This window comes from Neofelis nebulosa, chromosome 6 (genome assembly GCF_028018385.1).
Source record: "Neofelis nebulosa isolate mNeoNeb1 chromosome 6, mNeoNeb1.pri, whole genome shotgun sequence".
NCBI lineage: Eukaryota > Metazoa > Chordata > Mammalia > Carnivora > Felidae > Neofelis > Neofelis nebulosa.
The window spans coordinates 55,725,628-55,742,047 of record NC_080787.1 but is presented as its reverse complement, the minus strand read 5'-3'; the positions used below and the strand labels follow the sequence as shown (position 1 = coordinate 55,742,047).

General features: G+C 41.0%; 1 protein-coding gene across 1 annotated transcript in view; it reads right to left on the bottom strand.

Annotated features, from left to right (window-relative positions):
- Positions 1-13,529, bottom strand: part of FAM83B (family with sequence similarity 83 member B) — a 90,706-nt gene extending 77,177 nt beyond the window's left edge. The window contains exon 1 of the mRNA XM_058734293.1: positions 13,465-13,529. The gene's annotated coding sequence lies outside the window, so the exon portion shown is untranslated. The remainder of the gene's footprint in view (positions 1-13,464) is intronic.
- Between the last annotated feature and the right edge of the window lie 2,891 nt (positions 13,530-16,420).

Here is a 16,420-nt window from a genome sequence, read left to right as displayed (position 1 = left end):
ATGTTATCAGACTTATGAAAAGGAAACTAAATATCTCTAATTCATTTTATAAATCCCAAATAAAAATTCAATTTGCTCAATATCTAAACATTTATTCATTTCTTTTCACTGGGTGATGGTCTGACAATATTGCTTTATCAGATTAACTCAAAAAACACCCATTATTCAAGGGGTGCCTGAGTGGCTCAGTCGGTTAAGCGTCCAATTTCAGCTCAGGTCATGATCTTGCAGTTCATGAGTTGGAGCCCCGCGTGGGGTTCTGTGCTGATAACTTGGAGCCTGGAGCCTGCTTTGGATTCTGTGTTTCCCTCTCTCTCTGTCCCTCCCTCACTTGTGCTCTGTCTCTCTGTCTCTGTCTCTCAAAAATAAATAAAGACTAAAAAAAAAAAAAAAAATACCCATTATTCAATATATTTTCAATCCCCAGTTTAAACTCTAGTCCAGATATAAGACTATAAAGGCCCCCAAATATGTTAATGACATTAAAACATCATCATTCACTGACACTTAGAATCACTGAGTGATTCCTGCAGAGAAATCCACAGGAGGAAAAAAACAAACAAACAAACCTTTTCTCAGAGATCATATACTAGATAGTCAAACTGCAGAGGACTACTCTAAGCACGGCTTAAAATGCAAGTGGAATTAAAACAAATTACTGTTTTACCAACACCTAAACTACTCCTAAATTGCATTATATTATGATACTAGTACTCCAGAAGGTCCAATGAACAGGATAAGGTAATCCTAATAGGGTGGCATCTTGTGGCGTAAAGTGTTTCATCTTGTCCTGATCCTGATCAATGTATGTATCAATCATTCAGATGAATAAATAGAAAAGCATTGCTACACTTTGCAGAAATAAATAGCATAAACATCAGATGCCACAATTAATATTCAAAATGACCTTAAAGTGGTAAAATAATAAGTCAACATGAACAAGATTAAATCCAATACAACAAATGTAAAAGTAATAGTTTACATTAAAAATTAATCATACAGGGGGCACCTGGGTGGTTCAGTTGGTCAAGCATCTACCTCTTGATTTTGGCTCAGGCCATAATCTCATGGTTCATGGGTTCAAGGCCCCAGTCCTGCATCAGGTCCTGCACTGGCAGTGCAGAACCTACTTGGAATTTTCCATCTCTCTGTCTTTCCCCCACTCGCTCTCTCTCACTCTCTCTCAAAATAAACATTAAAAAAATTTAAAAAATTGAACAAAATAAAAATTAATCAGACGGGGCGCCTGGGTAGCTCAGTTAAGTGTCCAACTCTTGATTTCAACTCAGGTCATGATCTCATGGTCTAGAGATCGAGCCCCACATCAGGTTCAACACCGGGCATGGAGCCTGCTTAGGGTTCTCTCTTTAAAAACAAGAAAAATGTACCATACAACTACAGGATTGAGCAGACTTTAAGACAGATTACGTCTTGAAGAACAGCTGAAAAATTAGTGTTTAATCTACAGAGAACACTGAAAGAGACACAGAAGAGTAGTCTTTAATTGTGTCAAGTGGGAAAGTAGGACTGAGTGACAAATCACTGGTTGGCTCAGTGACTCAGAGTGGGTGAGATGGCCCAAGTTTTGTCTCTGGCTCTGCCACAAATAGGTTTAAGATTCTGGTCATGTGACTTCAGGGCTCTAAGCCTGATGTCCCTTATCAGAAAAATGGTTAAAATAACAGTACTGACTGCAAAGGGTTCTTGTCGGGTTTAATGAGATAGAGGCCCTCAATTCTGTATCAGCCTTAAAATCCGCTAAAATAAATTGTTACATAGTAAGGAAACACAACTTCAAATACTTCCATTTTGACCTCAGTGTGCATTTTCTAATTGACTAAATTCTTTCCAGCTTATCTGTTAACTCAGGCAAAAGACCCCGCAGGCAAAGCATCCTGTGATGGGGAAATGAAACTATGCTCTCAAACAGTAAGGCCTACTCTAAGCCAGCAAGACCCGCGTGACTGACCCCAAGACAAGGATGGGCCTGAACTTTCATGCCTCCCAGCAAGTATCCACTAACCTTTGTCCCACATTTGCTTTATATAAACCAGGAAGTAATTTTAGCCCTTTGGAGATAGTCTTCAAGATCCCAGTCCACTGTCTTCGGGCTAATCCTCTATCTTCCCAGTGTTGGCCTCTGCTAAGGACATTGTCAGTGGCGAGTGGCCGAATTTGGTCTGTTTGCGAACCCCGAGACAGGTGATCTTGCACCCCCACACCCTGGTCACAGCAATATAGGAGAGAATTGTACTTAATAATAAGGATCTATATTTCTCTTACTTTCTTAGTGAGTATCCTCTTTCTGTATGTAATCAAGCAGAGGACTTTTTTTTTTTTTTTTTTTTAAAGAGTCCTATCATGTTTAACAAGTTGTGCTCCAGGCACCTTTGGCTTCAAAATTCTAAGATGATAACTTACTTTGCCTGCTGAAAAGATCTGATATACCCACAAACTTGCTAATGTTGTTTGGAAGAGGGAGGTGGTTAAGAAAGTGTTTCTTGAGGTGCCTGGGTGGCTCAGTTTGTTGGGCATCGGCTGATTATTGAGTTGGAGTCCTGCATCTGTCTCTACGCTGATAGCACAGACCTGCTTGGGAGTCTCTCTCTCCCTGCCCCTCCCCCACTCATGCTCTCCCTCTCTCTCTCCACTCTCTCTCTAAATAGAAGAAAGATAGAAAGAAAGAAAGAATGAAAGAAAGAAAAGAAAGAGTGAGAGAGAGGGAGAGAGAGAGAGAGAGAGAGAGAGAGAGAGAAAGAAAGAAAGAAAGAAAGAAAGAAAGAAAGAAAGAAAGAAAGTTTCTTACTCTAGTGTGACAAGGAACTGCCTGCTGTCCTCAGTTTCTCCTAAGTCAGCCTTCACAGTTCAGCTTCATTTTTTCGAAGTTAAATGAATAATATTCTACATATCCATTTTCAAATGTCAAACAAACAAAAAGCCAAGAAAGTCAAAAGCTGCCATAGCAGTTTTGATAGCAAGCAAAGATGCTTATATTATGATGCTATATGGATGATAAGCAGGCTATCAAACCATATAAGAACAGAATTATAATTAAGAAAATTAATCCAAAAGCAAAAATAAAAACACATACATACAAATGATAATGGCTGCCTTGGTGGTTTTATGGGTGATTTTTTAAAACTTCTTTATACTTTTCTGTTCCTATCAAATGTTAATCTATCTATCTATCCATCTCTCTATCTATAGTTTTGCTACAGGAAAAAAAATAAAAAGGAATTTTTTAAGGGAATTACTCCAATAGTTATTTTTTACTTTAGAATACCCTTCTCTGTTTCCATTCACTTTCTAAGTTTACTGTCAGATGTAATTCAAAACCCTGCATATAAAACAGTTTAGTAAGTCTTACAGCACAACACATGAACAAGTACAGAATATGAGAAACTAAAGCCATATGGGTTCAGGGATCAAAAAGGAAAAAACTTAAATAAAAATAACTCATACACTTAATGAGGTCCGAGTAAGTAGCTCACTGATGTGCCCTGTCGTCCCCAGCTCCCGGCAGCTAGGAACAGAGCTACGGCAAGGAGCCCCATAGTAATTTCTGCACATATTATCACTTTCCATGCATTATTTAAATGCATTATTCTGTCTTCTTCACTAGACTGTAACCTCTGTGATGGTTGAGATTATGTGTGGTGAGCACAATTATCAATGCTCACTACATAAGTGTCACATAGCAAGCTAATGATATACTGCTTTAATAACCCAGCATTACAGAAGGAGTTAATTAAACAGGATACGGCAAAAAAATCCTGAAGTATAAATTCTTTTCAATGATCATACCCACATCCTCGCCAACATCTGTTGTTTCCTGAGTTGTTAATTTTAGCCATTCTGACAGGTGTGAGGTGGTATCTCACTATAGTTTTGATTTGTATTTCCCTGATAATGAGCGATGTTGAGCATCTTTTCATGTGTCTGTTTGCCATCTGGATGTCTTCTTTGGAAAAGTGTCTATTCATGTCTTCTGCCCATCTCTTCACTGGATTATTTGTTTTATGAGAAAGGGGAACCTTATTGCTCTGTTGGTGGGAATGCAAACTGGCTCGGCCACTGTGAGAAAACAGTGTGGAGGTTCCTCAAAAAATTAAAAATAGAACTACCCTATGACCCAGCAATTGCACTACTAGGAATTTATCCAAGGGATACAAAAATGCTGATTTGAATGGGACACAGGCACCCCAATGTTTACAGCAGCACTATCAACAATAGCCGAAGTATGGAAAAAGCCTAAATGTCCATCAGCTGATGAATGGATAAAGATGATGTGGTGTGTGTGTATGTATGTATACACATGTATGTATGGATACGTACATACACACAATGGAATACTACTCGGTGATGAAGAAGAATGAAATCTTGCCATCTGCAACAATGTGGACAGAAATGGAGAGCATTATGCTAAGTGAAATAAGTCAGTCAGAGAAAGACAGATATGAGTTCACTCACATGTGGAATTTGAGAAACTGACAAACATAGGGGGAGGGAAGAAAAAATAAGATACAAACACAGAGGGAGGCAAACCATAAAAGACTCTTAAATACAGACAGCAAACTGAAGGTTGATGGCAGTAAGTGGCAGGGAGTGGGTTAAATGGGTGACAGGCATTAAGAAGGGCACCGATTGGGTTGAACACTGGGCATCATATGTAAGAAATGTATCACTGGATTCTACTGAAGCCAAAACTACATTTATAGGTTAACTAACTTGAGAGTAAAAAAGAAAAAAAAATGATAATATCCATGCAGAACTTTTTAACACTGAAGCACATATTTGTTTCAATTAAATGGAGGTTAATTTTTTGATAATACAAAATATTACCTGTTGAAATGGGCTTTTAAAAGAATAATTAGAAACCTAATGAGCACCGTAAAAGTAAATAGATAAATCCATAGATCTCTATTAAAAATAAACATAAATACTAATTTCAAATGAGCACTTTGTCAGAAGGATAGAAATGGTATCAAGTGTCAATTGGGAATTCTCCCTAAGAACTGTATTTTGAGATGTTTAATTATGTTAAGTCATTATGAAAATAGTTTCTACGTATTGAAATTAATCTTCATGAAATAAAGTTCTAAGTCTTGTTTTTCAACATGATACAAATTAGCTATAAAGTGGGACTCATTTCTCCTCTGTTTTTGATATCAGCTCTGTTATTATATGAACTTATTTCAGCAGAAGGAAAGGATTCACTGGGTGTTTAAACAGGTTATGATTATAGATGTTTGGTATATCATTAAGGTGCAATTAAACTATACATTCCAGAGCAATGCTGAGAAGTTTAAAAGTCCGTATTTTCCAACATGGTAAAACAGAACACTGTGATGCTTAAGTTTATCCAACACATCATCCACATGAAAACCCAGATTCTCTTTTCAAGAAGCCTATCCATCTCTCTACTCTAAAGGTAGGCAAAACTTACAACAGGTAAGTGTCTGTTGTTTTAGTTTTCTTTTGTTTTGTTTGTTTCTCCCTTGACAATGCTATAGTACCAGGGGAAATGGTTTTTAATACCGATTACTGTCACTGCCAAAGGTATCTGAAAATCATTGCTGAGATAGCCTCAATGTTGGGTTCTAGGACAGGAGGCGAAGAGTATCTTTCAAATGTGTTCCTACTATCTGGGCTTAGACTTCAGAACTTTACTTATCTGTACCTTCACTGTTCTCTGTCAATATTCTCCCCAGGATAATGTCATCCAGTCTTACAGCAGGAAATATTCTATATCAATTTTTGATGACTCTCGAAAATCTCCAGATAGGACTGCTCTCCTAGGCTCCAGACTCATATATTCCACTGGTTTCTGGACACCTTCCCCACTATTTAATAGGATCACTTTTTTATATTAAACATGCCAAGTTAATTCCCATTTCAGGATCTTTGCACTAGTCATTCCAACAGCCTAGAATTCTCTTTCATTTCATTCCTGTCTTACTCATGTGGTACCTCCTTAGAGAGGCATTCCAGACTACACATTTTAAAAAGGACCTACCCGGGGTGGGCACGGGAGGGGTGCTAGGTGGCTCAGTCAGTTAAGTGTCTGACTTCAGCTCAGGTCATGATCTCACAGTTCCTGAGAGCCCAGCGATGGGCTCTGTGCTGACAGCTTGAACCTAGAGCCTGCTTCAGGTTCTGTGTCTCCCTCCCTCTCTGCCCCTACCCCTCTCATGCTCCATCTCTCTCCCTCTCCCTCAAAAATGAACATTAAAAAATTTAATTAAAAAAAAAAAAAGGATCTAACCAGGGCTCCTGGGTGGCTCAGTTGGTTGAGCATTCAACTCTTGATTTCAGCTCTTGTGAGGATCTCATACTTCCTGAGTTCAAGACCCAGGCTGGGCTCCACACTGATGGTGTACATGGAGCCTGCTTGGAATTCTCTCTCTCTCTGTCTCTCTGCCCTGTGCATGTGTGAGTGCCTGTGTGCTGTCTCTCTCTCAAAATAAATAAACTTAAAAAAAATTTTTTTTTAAGACCTACCTTTCAGCTATGCTTAATTCTATTACCTGGTTTTATTTAACTTTTAGCACTTACCATCATGTAAAATAATCAAGGTGTTTGTTTACTTGCCATTGCCCATATCCCCCTCACCAAAATGGAAGTTCCTGGAAGGCCACCAAGCTGTTTATTCTAATTTATCTGTGCCTGAGTCATATTGGGTATTCCTCATTTGGAGTATCACTGCTGTCATAGATAAGGCCTATTGTCTTACATCCTAAGTATGCTGGGATCTATGATCCATTCTTCCCTCACTTGTAATCAATCACAAAAGTGAAATTACTAGCGATCTATCTATTCCCTCCATTGTTTGCCTCAATAACCCTCCCCACTTTACACCTATCCACAAATCCTATTACCATAGGAAGTGGGTTCAGATCTTTTGACCTCAGTTCTGAACCTCTATAGAATATGTAACAAAGACTTGATACATTTAGGTGAGCATGCACACAATGCAGGTTACAAGGGCCCCAAGGAGTGAAATACTCAATGTGTGTCATACGCACTCTTGTCCCACCTTTTGAGTCTACTTGAGACAACAAGAAAGCCAATCTTGGTGCACGCTGACATTACAGAGGGGCAGGTGCTGTAGGAAATCATCAGAAACATGTGCTCCAATATGAACTATGAAAGTGGCTTTCCAACTATGTGTAACAAAAACAATGTGCTTCATCTATGCTAAAGTGAAAGTTCGCAAACAAAATGTCTTAAGAAAATGTATTTTCCTTATGTATGTTGGGAATGGCTATCAAAAGTCAGGGTTCTAAGTATTTAGCAGCAATAACAAAAATCTTGGACCGTTAAAAAGTAGAGGTTTAAAACAGAAATAATATTGTGGAAACTGCTCAAGTAGACATAAGTTTATTTAGTTAAAATGCCCCCCCCCCCAATAAATGTCATAATATATTTAGCTTGGGAAGATTTTAGTTTAATTTGTATAAAGAGCCCTATAGATATATAAAACACGCAAAGCAATCCCAACGTCTAACAATCCTTTATTAGTCTTTTCCTTCAGGATTCCCTTTTAATTAAGCCTGCTTAGATAGCTATATCACAGTTGAAATGAAGTACTTCTTTTTTATTTTCCCTCAGAAATTCCCCCCAAAAATCAGATTGAAAAACTAGCCCACTCTAGTTCAGACCTTTTACTGTCTTCTTCAGTGGCTTCTCTCACTCACACACATGGAAGTTAAGCAAAAAAAGTATAAATAAATTTTTTTTTTTTTTTTTTTTTTTTTAAGTGTGTGAAGTGCTGCTCGATTTGTATAGATGGATTTCTAGGTCCTGTGGATTACTTGTGAACAGCGTTCCCTGCAGTCTCTCCTCACAACTGTGCTTGATTCCTCTGACAGTGTTTCTACCCTGGATGACTATAATGACTGAGTGAAGGTGGGTGTTTATAAAGCTCTAGACCTGAACCAGAAACTGCACCTGGGAGCTCTTCTGTTTTATTCCCACTTGTCCTTCAGGCCCAGGTCAGTGCAACTGTGAGGGAGAAGGGAGAAGAGACTCCAAATAATGGTACCACTATGTTAGGATCTTAAAACCAAAAATAATAATTAGTTTCTTTCACTCCAATAATTAATGTTTTTATCAATCATTTCTATTTGTGATACATGCACACATCTACTTAGGATATTCATGGGCTCCTGTCCAAACTTTTGTGGACTCATATTTTAGATCCAAACCTTAGAGAGATTTTATGGTCTTTTCTTTTAATATTTCATGTTTTAACTCCTCTGCATGTAAGATTTAACCTGATAAATGGAAGTAAATCTAGTCTACAAACAGAACACAGAATTTAACATATTGGGAAGACCCTATCTTAATAACAGGGTATTGAATCAAGGCTTTGAGTATACACAAGATATGAATGACTTATCAGAGAATACCTTCAGGTATGAGTATACAAGAATTGGCTTAGTATTACACAAATAAACTTTTGCATTAAAGCACATTTTATGTTACTTTCATTGTCTATGGACTGATGATGTTTTTTGCCTGACGTTAGTAGACACAAATTGTAGACATATGCTGTAATTTTAATTTTCATTAGTATTATTTTCCTGAGATTTTTTTTAAAGTTCATTTATATGTATTGTAGCCCTCTACTTAGTACTTTTGATCTTTGAACCATTCTACACTAGACAATAACTCTCAAAGTAACTTTCCTGTGATAAATCCACTTTTCAATCCATCAATTAACAAATATTTCAACTTACTGCACAATGAGGGTATGGGCATATCAATATCCAGTTTCAATAACATCATTATCCTTCTTTTTTACTGTCTTATTTGTACTCTTATTTGAATACTTTATTGCACTTTAGTTTTTTTTTTTAGTTTTTGGAAAACAGAAAAATGAAAGTCTCGATTTTTGTAAAATGCTTATCTAATAAATTGAGTATAACAAAGGCAAAGATGGAAATTATTGAACATAGCAAATAAGGCCAATATTTAGCTTTAATCAGATGATCATTGTACACATGTTCCATTGTGAAGGAAAATAATATTTTTTAATGTATAAAATGCCAGAAATGACTGTTGAAAAGGGTATCAAACATTTAAAATAGAACTGGCAATTTTATTTAGAATATACTTTAACTATTAGAGAACAGAATTACCTCCATAATATGTTATTTGACTTAAATACTATTTTAGTTTTACAGACTTTTAGAAGTAAACAATGTACCAAAATTGGGGCGCATGGGTGGTTCAGTCAGCTGAGTATGTGACTTCAGCTCAGGTCATGATCTCGTGGTTTGTGAGTTCCAGCCCCGCGTTGGGCTCTGTGCTTACAGCTCAGAGGGGAGAGAGTCTCCCTCTCTCTCTGCCCCTCCCCTGCTCATGCTCGATTTTCTGTCTCTCAAAAATAAACATTAAAAAAAAAAAAAAGAAAAGAAACAATGTACCTAAATAAAAAAACTGTGCTGCTATTGAAAGGTGACAGCAAGAAATAAAGACAAATAAATGGATGAACAGATGGAGAATTAGACAAATAAACAGAAGAAATGGGGGAGATGGAAAAAGAAAAGATGAAATGTGGCGCAGAGAAAGAAGAGGAGCCAAAGGATGAGAAGGGACGAGGAAAGAAGGGAAGAGAAGAGAGAGGAAAAGAAAGTAAAGGAAGAGAAGCACAAAGAAGGAAGAAAGAGGCCAGAAACCATAAGAGCAGACAGAAGATTGGAGGGACAACAAGAGATGAGAAAGGAACGGAAGAAATGCACCTGAAGCCAGGAATCGGTGGGGAACACGGTCAACAGCTCCTTAATCTAAGAACAGCTTAGCTTTATTTCACCCTTCTCTAACAATTCAGAAGTTACATTTATCGAAAAAGATGATCCTTTTAAAACATCTGTAAACAGATGCTGAACGAGCCAAAGGAGGCTAAGTAGTCAGAGCCAAGTCCTGTGAAGAAAGGAAGCCTTCGCTTGCTTGTGCAGGAAATAAAGGACAGCAGAACATGCCGCTGAGGACTCTACTACAGCCATTGAGGTGGAAGAGGCCACTTTTTAGAGCTTTGAAAACTGCCTCTTCTTCCCCAAATGAGTAATGCCTATACAATCAGAGAAGCAACTTGATGATAGAGAACTAAAACCCTTTGAAATGATAATCTGACAACAGAAGTGAAAACAATGAGCTTCCCAGTGATACAATGAGGAGATGTTAGGTAACATTATTTTATGGTACCCTCAATAAGAAGCACAGAGAATTTCAGAGCAGGATGGGACAGGCTAGTGGAAAACCTGAGACACCAAGAGAATTTAGGCACTTTGTCCAAAATCATGATGAAGTGGTCTGCTAGTGTTCAGTTTCACAGAGGATTAATGAACATACACAGTGCCTGCTGGAACTTTCAGAGAATAGGAATGAAACACTAAGTGAATGGACTATAATTGTTATTAAGTCCCTTAAATGCCAGCTTCCTGAGATCCAGGAACAGTATCCTGTTACCTTCCTACCCAGAGTGGAACTCACTGCTAGGCACAAAATAGTCAATACATGCAAGTTTAATGAACAGATAGAGTATAAGAGCACAGAGTCGTAACCTTTAGGTATCAGGACTGCCTAACTTTTGTGTAAACTCTTTAGAATAGGCCACTACCAGTAACATGGAGATTACACCTGACCCTATGCCAGTTCTCAACAGGCTGACTGTCCCTAACTTACCTTTCCCAGAGATGGGTGCTGTCTACAAATTACTTCATACACAGCTCAAAAGATAAAAGTCATGTGCCTTTAGGGGACATCTAGCCTCACTCCTAAGGACAGTATGAAAATAAAACGAAATTACAAACTGGGTAGTAATTAGATGTCCCCAGAGGAAAAGGTTCCTCATATCACACATGATCACACGATTCAAACACTTCCCAACATAGATGTGCCCAATGGGTAAATAACCCTTATATTTGGATCATCTCTCCAATCCAGTCTCATCTTCCTTATAGCATCATAGCTGCTGAAAACATCTTTTGCCTCCCTGATCACCCTACCCCTACCTCGTACATACGTTAGCCTCCTGGCTCCTTGATAAAGCCTTCTTCCCAAACCTGGAGCCAACTTTCTCCCACTCCACCTCCACCCATGCCCCTTGTGAGCTGAGACAGACACCACAAAACAATGCTAATGCCCACTGGCCTACCTCAGTAACAAGGAAGCTCCATCTGAAGGCTCCAGAATGTTTTCTCAGAGAAATGTCAGTGGATTTAATTTGTGATGGAGCTTAGGTGCTACTTGCATAAAATTTAACCCACAATATCTTGAAATCCATCTATTTGGGGGTGGGGGGGGGTGGGGAGAATGTATTCTGACTCTCAAATGATAAACTCACCAACAAAATTATAAAATACATGCCACTTCCAGATTAGAAATAATTAAATAAACAAAAGTGCATTGCAAAATTAGCAGTAACATTGTGTGGAACAGACTCTGAATTGTGAAACATCCTTGTAGCACTCATATTTTACAAGTTACAGAGGGACAGATATGCAAACTTACCTAACTAGCTAAACAAGGACAACTCGTAATTTGACAAATAATTAGTTAAATTAAGATTAAGTGGGGCCTTTTCAAAAGCTCTCCTCCAACCTGATTATGGAGAAGAGGACTGCTTTGCTGGGATCATACTTTCGCCACCAGATTCTCAAGACTTAAGCTACAATGTTACATCTTGGAAACTTATTATTGTATAATGGAATGGAATAAGAAACAAAGTAGGTGCAGGGGAAGTCATGGTCAAGAAAACACTCAGTGTATAAACAGGGGATATGGTAGCAGGAGGAGATACAACAGAAGGAATAATAAAATTAATTAACCCATCCCAAAAGAGTTTAGTCAGTTATAGTTACAGTAATAATCTCTGAAGAGTAATGACAAAACACATCACTGAGTCAGCACCAGAGGTGTGGTTTGTCTCCTATGCAATCCCTTTCAGCAACTATTCAATAGGTACAGCTTCCCACAATAAATTCTGAGCATCTGTGGTCTAGAATGTGCCAGCTTTAAAGGTAGGATCCACCCAGCCCCTCAGGCAAGCTGTGCAGGGCGCAGCCAGCAGCCTTAATAGGCGTGTCCACCACGTGTGCCCTAAACCCAAAAGCCAGGGGGTGGAATTTGAAACTGGAAGGTGTGGGGACTGTCACCATTCTGGGAATTGCAGGAAGACAGGGAAAAAAACAAACATAACAAAAAAAGACCGACCCCCAACCCTGACTCCATCCTGTTTCACAGCATTCTTATTTAATTATTTTGAAAAACAAAATTAAAAAAAAATTTTTTTTAAGTAACTTTCTCTTCTAAGGCCCTCCCTTTCATCGCTGTAGCCTTGTCCTATCTCTTGTCGGGACTGATTCAGACTCAGTCATGGATTTCCCTGGGGCTCCTGCATTGGTTGGGGATGAGAAAGGGAAAGAGGGGAGGTGTCTGCCAGTGACCTGGCAAAATGTGTGGGAATCTGGAAATGAGTTGCTGGCCATCTTGGCCTACAGCCTTGACTTCCTGTCGCCAGCATGGCTTTTTCTCAGTGTTCTGGACTCCTGAGTTCTCATCTCCACTTCTCGGTCGAGACCCTAGAACCAAGAACCTCATCACTCCATGCATGATCAGCATGGTATCCTGTGTCCCCACACCCTCCTCCCTACAAAGCACCACTGTCTCTTTACACACGAACGCAGAAGCTTGAACACACAGGCACTATGCCTCCTCACACACCTTATTTTATAGGTGATAATTCCCCCAACGTGTCACAGAGAAGAGTACCTTTCCAAGCACCTTTCCAGAAACAAACTCCTCTCCCTCTAGAGCAGTGGTTCTCAAAATCCGGTATGTACCAGAATCACTTAGCCAGCGAACCAAGGACCCAGACCCACACTCAGGCCGGCCGACTCGAGGTTGGAAAGCACAGGTCAGGACTAATTCGGGGGAGGAGGCGGATTGGATACAAACAAGAAACGAGATTCGGTCAAGAGTAACCTTCCCTTCCAGTTGCAAACCCCAGGGGAGATCGAAAGAACACTCTGGCCCTTCTTCAGCCTACGCCCCCCACCGCACCCCTGCCCCCGGCCCAACCACGTTCCCCCCTTTACTTCCTCCCACGAGGCGCTTCCCAGACCCTCGCTACCGCTTGCTCCCCGGGGTCAGCCGCCAGCTCGGACAGCAGCGGGGGAAACAGATCCCGCGTCCACCGGGGGCGGCGCCTGTCCCCGGGGGAACCCGAGCCCACACCCCGCCGGAGACAACTTTTCAAACTTCCCGACGCACTCTCACCTACACGCGAATGAGAGAAAGTACACCCAACAGAGGAGACCGAAATGCCGATCCGCGCGGGCTCCCCAAGGGAGCTCCCCTCCCCTCCCCCTGCCGGGCGGGCCCGCGGTGGGTGCAGCCTCGGGACCCCGCCGCCCCCGCCCGCCCGGGCCGCGGAGGGCAGCCCGGAGACCCACTTACGGCCAGGAGCGCCCCCGAGCCGCGCGCAGCCGAGCCCGCCGCCGAACGTTTGCCTCCCAGGAAGCGGCGAGGCGGAGGGAGGGAGGGGAGGGGAGGGGAGGGGAGTTACCTGCCGCGCGTCAGGTCGGCGGAGGGAAGCGGGATCCGGCCCCGACCGCGCCTCCCCGGCCAGGGTGCACAGCTAAGTGAGCGCAGGCGGGCGGGCGGACCAGTTGCAACAAGTCCCGAGTCGTGTCACTCCAAACCCCGCGCTGCCAGAAAGCGCCTCGGAACCTGCCTGAACTCAGAAACCCAAGCCTCCACCCGCCAAGTATAAAGTCTTCCTTCCCCTCCGCCCTCCGGGCTCTCGGGAGATGGCGAGTCCTGACACCTGGAGACCCCAGAGGACCCCCGCGCTTACCTGGGAAGGGTGGGCCTCGGGAGAGCGGGTTGAGCTCTCACCACCCCCACCCCCCTGCGTCCTAGGCTCTGGAATGCGGGGGGGGGGGGGGGAGGGTTGCACCGCCCTCGGGAGACCGGGGCGGAAGGGACCTGCAGTACATAATTCCAATCAGCCCAGCAATGCGGGCCCCTACCCAACCGCCTGAGTGTTTCCAGGCTTGGAAAAGACCAGGAGGTGGAAAGGCGGTAGAACGGTACTTGTGCAGGTACCTTTTTGTGTGAAAGAGCAGTTTTAAACATCATCAAAGATTGGGCATCCACTCTGGACTGTTGTGGTTGCTGACTTGAGATGAAAAGATATTCTTTAAAATAGGAATACCTGCGTGAAAAGCAGGTCACTCTAGGAGCAAGGTTAGGGGAATAGAGGCATTATAATTTGGTTTCAACACAAAATAATTACAGCAATTATTAATAATTTAAATAAAATTTATTTTAAAAATTTGTCTACAGCTCCGTAAATCTGTTAGGAATGTTTCTGATGATTGTATAACCATATACTCTTCAAAGTATAGCCACTTGCAGCAAACGTTAAAAATGCAGCCTAGTATGGGAAAAATGAAACTTAGGGTCATAATAAGCACATTTTAAGCTTTTGGCATGATATGTAAATTATCATAAAATGGAATTGACCTTAAAAATGACTTTTATGGATATTTTGCCCTGAATAAAACACTTGGGGAAAATGTGAAACTATTGGGATTTGAGTTAGGTCTTGATTGATGAGTAAGTAGACTTAGACTGGAGGATGAGATTTACATATTCTAGATGCTGAAGCAGCAGTGAGCAAAGGACTAAGTCAGAAAGTAAAAGCAAGTTCCAAGACAGAACAAAAGTAGGCTTCCAGATTGTGATATCTGTGATTTATAGTTTGTTTTTTTCCACAGTATCTAGAGAATTATCTTGGTTTTTATATATGTGACTTTTGTCTTCTGTTCCTGTAATTTACATGTCTAACCTTTTAATATATATTTTTTAATTTTTATAATGTTTATTTATTTTTGAGAGAGAGAGTGCAAGCAGGGCAGGAGAAGAGAGAGGGAGACACAGAATCTGAAGCAGGCTCCAGGCTCTGAGCTGTCAGCACAGAGCCCGACTCTGGGCCCCAACTCACAAACTGCAAGATCATGACCTGAGCTGAAGTCAGATGCTTAACTGACTCAGCCACCCAAGCACCCCAATATTTTTGCAATCCTGGTCTTCATTTCTGATACACAATCATCCGACTCACTCAATTCATGTTATCTGTGTGGTATTTCACTTACTGGTTTGCTTTCTCAATGTGCAAAAATAATTCTGAATGTTTCTTATGAGCATTTGGGACTGCATTCATAAATGTACACTTACTTAAAAATAGCAAGAATATTTAGACCACATAAGTTACAATGGGCCCATAGGAAATCTAATTTTGTTAAGATATTCATTCATACATAAATCAAGTGAAATCTCAAAGAAGGATATCTACTAGAGTGTTAATTATTAAATAGCTAATGAGAGAGAGGAAAGTGTAAGTGGAGAGGGAGAATCTATGAAAGGTACTGTGCTAAAGGCTTTCTGCCCTTAGAGGGATGGAAGATGTAAAATTGACCTGACCCTTAAGGAGCCTAAGCCAGGTGAAGAGGGGACACCAGCTCAGGGAAAGGGAGCTAATAGCACAAGCCAGTGTGAGGAACTAGAAGTGGAAAGCACGTAGGTCTTTATTTAACAGGTAAGAGGAAGAAATGATAAACTGCTTACATCATTAAGGATTGCTGATGGCTTCACAGAACTGTTGGAATTTGAACTGAATAATGACAAAAGCGAGTATCAATAGACTAAGCTTGTGTCCCTTCAAGACTTTTATTTTTTTTATTTTTTTTTAATGTTTATTTCTTTTTGAGAGAGAGAGAGAGAGAGACAGAGCGTGAGTGGGGAGGGGGCAGAAAGAGAGAGGGAGACACAGAATCTGAAGCAGGCTTCAGGCTCTGAGCTGTCAGCACAGAGCCCGACGTGGGGCTCGAGCTCACAAACTGTGAGATCATGACCTGAGCCGAAGTTGGACGCTTAACCGACTGAGACACCCAGGCGCCCCACTTCAAGACTTTTAAAATATATGTATTTTAATGCAGTTTAAGACAAGCCTTCAAGGCAGATAAAGCCACCCCTAACAGAAAGAATGTCACCTATAACAATAACTAACTAGGGGAACCTGGGTGGCTCAGTAGGTTAGTCATCAGACTCAATTTTGGCCCAGATCGTGATCTCACAGTTTGTGAGTTTGAAGCCCTTGAAAGCCCCGTGTGAGCCCCATGACCGTGTGTGAGTTTGAGCCCCGCACTGACAGTGCAGGCCTGCTTGGGATTCTCTCCCTCTATCTGTCTCTCTCTGTCTCTCTGCCCCTCTCTCTCTCTCTTCCAAAAAAACACACACAGAGTAATAAACTAGATGTGTTTATCAAAAACATTTTTCCTGGGCACCTGGATGGCTCAGTCGGCTGAGTGTCAGACTCAGGCTCAGGTCATGATCTCATGGTTAGTGA